Source organism: Lagopus leucura, unplaced genomic scaffold, assembly GCF_019238085.1.
Source record: "Lagopus leucura isolate 7727_CA_CO unplaced genomic scaffold, USGS_WTPT01 Super-Scaffold_100001, whole genome shotgun sequence".
Taxonomy (NCBI): Eukaryota; Metazoa; Chordata; class Aves; order Galliformes; family Phasianidae; genus Lagopus; species Lagopus leucura.
In genome coordinates, this window is record NW_024962262.1 from 559,705 (window position 1) to 568,577 (window position 8,873).

The window sequence follows — 8,873 nt, forward strand, 5'->3', positions numbered from 1 at the left end:
AGCTTCCTGTTGCATCAGTTTCTTTCCATCTGGACAGCTCAGCATCTTTCTAACCAGAGGTCATGTTCAGGCAAAAGCATTTTCAGCCTCACCTCAGCAGCTCCACAGGCCGGACTTACCCTGTCTCCCACTGCCACCTGGTGGGTAGTGCCGCTCATCTGATATATCAGGCAAGGAGCTGCCTTTCCTTCAGCCCGTTGTAATGTCGCCGATAAAAAGAGAGCTATGCGCCCATGAATGTCAGTGTATTGTGTCAAACCAGTCATAGGATGTGAGCAGCAGCATTACAGGATTTGAGCGCTGAGAACCCCTACAAATCTTTGATTCCAACAAGGATCTTTTTTCCTTGTGAACCCAAACAATCTCTGGGCCATAAGAGCTGAAATGCTGAGAACAAAGATGTTCAAGTGGTCTTTGAGAAACCTCAGGCAGATGTTAGTGTGAGAGTTTCACCTGTTGATAATAGTTTTCATTTTCATCCCTGAGATCATTCAGATTCGTCCCTGGGATTGGGAGCAGAACTTGAAGAGGGTTCACTGAAAAAAGGCTTGTCTGTGTATTTTCTGAACCAGAACAGTTTAGTTTGAAGGGACAAAAACATCCCTGATGGTAACAGAATGACTCAGAAAGGGTAGTGAAAGTGAAATCTTTCCTTCCTGCGAGGGGCCACTGAGAGTTGGTTCTGCAAGGGCATGCAGACCCTTCAGAAAAACAATCCTGCTTCCCTCCACACATATCTCCCCTCACTTTTTGTTCTCCCATCTTCCATGTCTCTCAGTCCTTTCAGAGAGATGTCAGGCAGTGCAGGAGGCTGGGATCAGTGCATGGTGGCTTCTCCATCAGCAGCAGTTTTTTTAGAGTCATGTCTCTCATGTCATGGTCTTCTTTCTCCTGCTCCAGCCTGTTTTGTTTTGTTTTTTACTTTTGTCCTGGCACTTTCCACCCTTTCTTAAATACATCTTTCACAGAGACACCAGAAACCCATCTGATGGGCTTAGAGCTGCCACCAGTTTGGCTGATGGACTCACCTGTGTGTGACAGTCCCTGCAACCAGCTGGAACCAGCTGTGTCCTGCACAGAGTACCCCTGTCCTCTTTCCACAGGGGGCTCACTTCAGCCCCGCCTAAAAAATGTATATATATATATCCTTGCCAATTATGTTCAATACACATATATACACAATTTTATAAGCTACATGATATCCCTGTGCTATAGTGCAGCCAGGGATAGGAGCTGCGTGGGTTGGATTTGTGGTTTCTTTCACAAGCTCCTCATCCTGTGGAAATGATGGTGTAATCCTGGAGAGATTGTGAGAGTCAGTGTGGTGCTTCCTGCTGTGCTGTATATTGCACTGACAAGGGGTCATGAGATTGAGTTGGCCTCTGTTCTGCTTCTTGTGTTCCCCAGAAGTTGCGCAGATGATCCTGGATCCTGGTCATGGGTCTTCCCTCCCCATAGTGTTTTTTCAGAAACATCCAGTTACTCTGGTACCCTGCAGTGTTCTTAGTTACAGAGTTGGTTAAAGAATATGTTGTTGATGATAAAGCCATTTCTTTCTGATTTGCTGTCACTGTCTGGTTGCTCCAGTCATTTAGGATGCTTTTGCAATCCACGGTGATCACTGGGTTGTTTGCACAGCTGTCTGTGCTATCTTGGCTAGCTATTTCCCTGAGCACACCAAAACCACTCTGTTGTTAGGGGCAAGTGGTTGATCATGCTTTAACTAAATGAATTTTATTAATTTGTTGTCTTTCACAGGGCCTCTCATTAGTTTATTTATTCTTCTTTTTATAGGCTGATCTCCCTTTGGGATCATATACCCAATCTTAGATTTGGGATCTTCAGAAAAATGAGTGTGACTTTTACAAATGGAGAAACCTTAAAAATAGCCATCTGTAGGAGGATCTTCTGGGTTTGTCAAAAATGTGGAAAGCCTGGGAATTCCCGTGGGGGTGGGAGGGCTTCCTGCCTTGGAGGTACTTGATCCTCCAGTGCCAACAAGGTGAAGCTCCAACTGTCAGCACAGGGGCTGGCTTTTGGGTGCAAGACCCTGGGATTTACTTGCAGTTCCAAAGCCTAAGACAAGCCTTTGCCCTAGAAGTAAGGATGCAGAACAGTTGTCAATTTTTTGGAAAGAAAGTTGCCTGTAATTTACCCTGTTCCTCTATTGGTCACAGGGATATTGGGTGGTGTGGTTCTGTACTTGGTGATAAACTACCTAGATGTATTAGTCTACTTGGAAGGGTGAGTGTAGCAGATGGATAACGATTCCTGTTCAGCAAGCATACATGTCATACACAGCTCAGAGATTCACTCCATCAGTCTAGTTTAACCACTCCATTATCAGTAATCCCAGAGGAGCAGGTCACTCATTCTGGTTGGCATGCTGGGTCTGTGGCTAACAGTTTCGCTGTGGTATGTAGCAGTTCTCCGTGCGCTTCAGCTTCTACATTCCATCAACTGACCACATGCAGTGGTCTCCTCACTGGGCTAGCATCTAAAGCTGTTTATTATGTTTTGTATTAGATCATCAGTATAAACCAGCCGTGGTTTTATTAAACATGCGGCTTGAGGCCCAGTCTCTTTCAAGTTCTCCAGCCCGGAGCAAATTATCAGTTGCCGCTGCAGCTTCAGTAAACCCTGCAACCGTCCTCTCAAATAATTTACAAGAAAATAAACATTAGTTGTGTTATCAGACTTTACTGGCTTAATCTGGTCATTTCAAGCTCAGCAGGTATATTCATGCCTCATTTGCCTGGACAATTCTTCCAGGTAGGTGAAATTCAATGACACCTAAACGACACGGAAGTTCTTTTTGTTTAATTTTTGTAAAAAGTGCAGGGAGAGTTATCTTCCCATCCTGGCTCAGCAACTACATTCACGTATCATTGTCTTCTCTGTACTTTGTGAAGCTTGCAATGGTATAAAGCATAAGGAGAGTCACAGGATAGGACAGAGACATTGGGAAGGCAATTATAGCTAATATTCCTCTTCAGAAATTATCAGAATGCATCTGGGGCAAAGGTGAGTATCTGAGAAAAACAGAAAATCATGAGAGGGAGCAATAAATTGTAGGGTTCCTTCAGCAATGCAGCGCTAAAGAAAATAGTAATAACTTTGACCAACACACTCACAGGTTCTATAGCACAACACTGAGACAAAGAACATTCTTTGTTAGCTGAAATCTGCATTGTTTCATGCACTGGCATTTCCCAAACAGAAGATGTAGGAGGTGGACTTCATCATACAGAAAAATGTGTGGAATCCCACAAGGAGTCATTCCAAATGACAAATGGAAAACGTGAATGAAGTGTAAGACTGGCAAATGACAAAGAAAAAAGCATGAGAATACTTGAACTTGACTTGTTTCATGGTAGAATAAATTGTCATGTGTCAGATGCCATATAAATATGAGTTATTAATTAAAACAACAATTAAAGAAAATGAGGATGTACCCCTGGCAAGCATATCTCCCTGTGGCCCAGCACCAGGCTGAGCACTGTACCCACACACTGCTTCCTCTGGCCCCATCCTGGCATCTCAAGGCCAAAGTGCATGAGTTCTGTTCAGTACTTTGGAAGAGTAGATTGGATATTCCCGTGTTTTCCTAATACTTTACTGAATTAACTGTACTTCAGTAACTATGACGTCTACAATGGCAAGATTGCGGAGATAGATGCTGCTATAAATGCAGTAAACAGACACTTGGGAAGAAAGTGTCATTGTTGCTGTAAGGCTGATCTAGACACAGAAAACATCAGGCTGGTAGCAACTGCACTGGGTATAACACTAACAAGATTTTGAGGGAGGAGATGGTTGGCAAAGAGAGGCATCCAGTGGGACAGATGATGAGCTTGTGGATCAGGTACAGGCAGTTTATTTGTGTGAACAGGAATGGCCTGATAGTTGGCAAGCTGTGAAGCAACTTACCAGTTATAAAACATTCATTAAGCAAACACATAGTTCCCAGGCTTTAATGTTAAGAGCCACGACTTTTAGTTCCCAGGCATCTCTTTGAAATTATGATGTAGTTCCTTCTGGAAGATTGGGTTCGAGAAGTTAGAAGTGTTCCTATCTCTGTCTGGGTGTTTCTGTTCTTTACTGACTGCTTCCATGAGTTCATTCTGCTGAGGGGTTGTTTCACTTGCATCCATTTCGCAGAGCCATTAAAATGCCTCAAGCAGATCTGTGATGATATGTATATATGAATATGAATATATACATATGTATATGTAGGACCCATGGATTTTGATTATTCAGTGGTGCAGCTTCCCTCCCCCCGCAATGTTTGTACACATCTATGTGAACAGCACAAGGAACATCTTCACCTTAATCAGACAAGGACATATCCTAAGAGAATTAATTGTGAAATGTATATAGGAAGTCATTAATAATACCATAAATTGAAATAAGCTTATAAATCCTACATTTTCCTGTAAAAAAAAAAAAAAAAAAAAAAAAAACCAAAACAAAAAAACCAACTTCCAGTAACATATAACAAACCAAGACTGTGTTAAGCAATAAATACAATTTTTTTCCCAACATATTTCCCTTTATTTGATGAAGGTTTTATGACACATTAGTTTTTTTCTCAACCACCTCAGTTCCTGCTAACACATCCCTAATGAGAATTTGCCACTCATAGTGTTCCATAAGTCTTTGGCTTTTCTTTGTTATTTCCAGGCAAGCTGTTCTCTGTTCTGAAGTCTGAAGCTGGAGCTGTATCAAAGCTGAAGAATATGCAATCTGTGTCTGTATCTTCCAAGCAGAGACATGTTGGCATTCTGGTAACACAGTCATGAGAGCTGCACGCAAACCAACATAGAGAAAAGACATCTGAAATTGCTGGAGATATAAAATAAAGCAGTGCTCTCATTACACACAAACTGTGAAATTTAATCAGGCTTCAACAAAAGTTCTTGTTTTCATTTAGCTTTTAATTTACCTGTGAGTTGCTGAGCCCTACAGAACAGAAGAAGGTTAAAGGAAAATGTTATGGTTACACAGACTGAGCAGAATTGTTTAAGTCCAGAAGCTTACAGGTAGTTTCCAGTCCTGCAAACGCTGCCTCTGTGATCTCACACAGAAAACCTGGATGTGGGTGCCTCAGCCCCACTTCTCGACGTGCAGATACCACTGTAGCACACTAAATATGGCTACATTGATATTTCTTACATAATTCCCTATGACTTTGATAGGGGTTCAACAATCATCCGTCAAAAGTGTATTTCTCTAACTTACCAGAACATAAGTTGCTAGCAGTACATCATCTTTACTTCTTTTTTGATACTTCCATGCCTGAGGGTACTTTTTATAACTTTTCTTTTAAAAGCACATTTTTAACATCATCTTCAATGTTAGAGGGGCGTAAGACTTGAGGTTCTGATCTTACAATTTGTTCGTTTTTTTCATTGCAGCCAGAAACTATCCTACAGCCAGTATCATTTAAAACAGAATCTGAACAGTATGATTGCCACAGCCCTAATCATAGTTTTGAGAAGAGGTGCATAGCAAGCAAGTCAGACAAGAGGCTGCTTGAATCGGCATCAGCATTACCAACTAGAAGAAATGTTTTCTTTGCCACTGAGTCTCTTGTAAGCAAATTCGGTGACACTGAGAAAATGTATTAGTTTACACTAATAAGAGTGGTTGTATGCAGCTTTGTCCTCATCAGCATTCAGCACTGCTAGCACTTAATCCCAGTTTCCACTGATGCAGGCAGGCATAGACCTGCTCAGCAGCTACTGCAGAACTGTCCCTATATTCATAGTGCAAAAGTGAACAGGTTTTTTCAACATACTGTCAGGTGAATATTTACTCAGTGTACCATTGGCCTGGGTTTCTGTTTTCTTTCACTCCTTAGAACTCCCTAGTTTTATGCATCATCTTCTAATACTTTTTTTTCCTCTTAATTAATTACTTCAGGATATTTCTATCTGCTTCTTACTGAGAGCAGAAAGTTCCATAAACCATAGCTGAAGTTTATGTTAACTTCAGAGTGACTCAGCAGCACTTAAGAGATTTTAGGGCAGACTGAACATATCAGCATAGTGCTACTGTACTACTCAGCTACTAAACTTCTATGCGTGCATCAAAGAAATCAGTGAAGAAACAGCAAAGAATGTCATGGTTTAAGAAATGTCCTTCCCATTACTGTGTGAAACCCATCTGGCTCCATGGCACTGAAGGAGAAGGTGAATCACTGTCATTAGTAGGACATATCCCATCTCTAGTACTGCTCTACTGTGAGAGAGGGAGAGCTGACAGCATCTTCCAACAGCTTATCATAGTGAGCATTTCTCTGATGAAATCAGCAGCTGTGAGGGCCTCCAGACTGATAACCTAGGCCATACGTACAAGCCTGCCGTCTTATTGGTGCCTCATTTCTCTTAGGCTCTTTGGGAAGCAGTTTCTCAGTCCCAAACCAGGGTTGAACATTGATTACCATGGTTTGTGTTGTTCATCAGTGTCCTGAGCTCTGTAATCCATGATGACCTACCCACACCAAAGAAAGCTAGGAAGTCCACGTAAAGTCAGTAAAGGTGAAAAGAAGCCAGTAACTTATAGGCTGCAGGGTTCTCAGTTATACCTTCATGCAGCCACCTATCTAATAATGCAGTAGATTTAGAGGTAGGTGTTTTTATTATTATTTCCCAGAATTTAGGTCTGATTCACCTTGGGAAGATCAGACTCAAGCTGTCAGTGCCATAATGGTGGAAACCGAAAGAAGGTCAGGCTCAAGTTGCTGCTTTAACCTCTCTGCTTTAGCTGTTTCAGCTCCTCAAATCAAAACAATTTCTATCTCTTTTTTCAGCGGCTGGTCAGAGATCTCTGTGACAGGCTGTATGCTGTCAGCGCCTCTGCACTCTGTCAAACTAACAAAAACTGCATGATTTGGAGATAAAATTCACCCACTTTGTCCACTCCATACCAAACATAACACGGGTTTCTTAGGTAGCATTTCACATCTGGCGTTCAAAAGGTCCCAGATGAAGATATAAGATTGTGGTTTGGATATATGTGAATTTCTATCCTCCTACAGCTGGTTTATAGCTGGACCTTGGAAGCCTGCAAATAGAAACACATTTAGCTCAACTGTAGACAAGCTGACTTTTTCCATGTGTAGGAATGAAGCGAGCTGTGCAACTCATGGGTGTGAGGTTCTTCCAGTCTTGTCTGCAGAGGACAACAACCTGTTGTGCCTCCTCACCAGGGCGTGCAGTCTGAGCCTCAAGGCCTGGTGGTGTCAGCTGGGATGTGATCCAGGCAAGGCCCGGGTGCTACACAATGGGAATCATGCTGCTGATAGCACATACCTCATGCCTCTCTTTCACAAGCAAATAGTTCTTACATCCAAGTGCCACTTCTGCCAAAACACGTAGAAAGGATTGCTAGGAATGTCCTGTAAACACATCACACCTTAACCTGCAATTCCAGGTATAATTTCACCACGCTGAAGTTCACTGATATAGGTTAGCAAAGCTTTATTTTAAGTGTTACTCAAACGGAGCAACTCTGCTAGCACAAGCCACGTTCAATTTATTTTTCACGTGAGTAGCTGATGGAAGTAGAGGGCAGAAACGTGAAGGATTCAGACACATGTGGGCACACAGACCCACAGGTGCACATGGGCACACAGGCTCAGGAGTCCTGGGGATGAGCTGGCCGGCCCCGAAGGTCTTCAGAGATACGGGGTTCTGGAGCAGGCAGTATCCATGACTTCAGCTCAGAGAGCACAGAGAGATAAACCCCGCTAGCATCACCTTTTTATTAGCTGGGTTGTGTGTTGGAGTGTCCCAGTGCTGGCTGCTCTGCACACCCATGTCAGCTCAGTTTGGAGCTGTAGACCCTGATATGACTGCTACATGCAAAGCTCTCTTCTGACGTGAGACCTGCCCAAGGGCCACTCCTCCACACCGTGGAGCTGCACAGAACACCTAAGCCTGCGTCGTGTTGTCCTTATGTAGTCCAACACTTGTCACTGCTTAACGCATCAGAGTAACAAACCAGTTAGGGTACAAGAAACCTGTCCCATGGAGTTGCAAGAGAAGCATAGGTTCAAATACACCCTTACCCACCGAGAACAGTTATTTTGATAGTTGCATCTGTGACTGAAATAACAGAGGAAAACAGCCAGCTGCATGAAATAAACCACTGTCCATCTGCTCTGCCTGCCTTTGCCTGAACAAAGTGCCCGTCGCTAGCTGCCTGCTTGCTGCTGTTCTGGGCTCCCTGAACACGTCCTGAAGCCTCCCCTCAGCCTGCTGTGCTCCGGGCTGCGCACACCCAAGGCATCCCCAGCAACACCTCGTTGATGTCTGCTGTCCCGTGCGGTCCCGAGGCATTAGCAGAAGTAAGAGAGAAGACACTCTCAGCACATTTATCACAACATGGTGCTGAGCCGAAGTTCCCGGAGGCAAAGGAATTTCCCAGGTGGGCACCTACACCGCGGTACCGCTCTGCCACAAGGTGCAGGCGCTTCACAGCGGTCCGCTAAGCGCAGTTTGCTGCACGTCCCTCTCGTCTCCCGCGCCCATCATTTCTCAGGCCAGTTAGCAGCTCTCTCGCGGACGTCCTGCCCTCTGACTCTCCGTCTCCCTGTCCCTCCTCCCAAGCCCACTCTCCCTCCTCCCCTTCCTCCTTCTTCCGCATCCCCTGGCTCCCAGCCGGCCGCCCCTCCTTTCCCCCGCCCCCACACGATCCCGTTTCCCACCCCGTCCTCCAGACCTGCAGCCCACCGACCCCTCCCACGCCACCCGCCGTCGGAGCGGCCGGCCGCCCTCCCTCGGCTCCCGCGCGGCGGGGCAGGCCCGGCGGGCGGCAACACCCCGCGGCTGGGAGGCCCCGGCGGGCGGCCCGGCCCCGCCACCGCA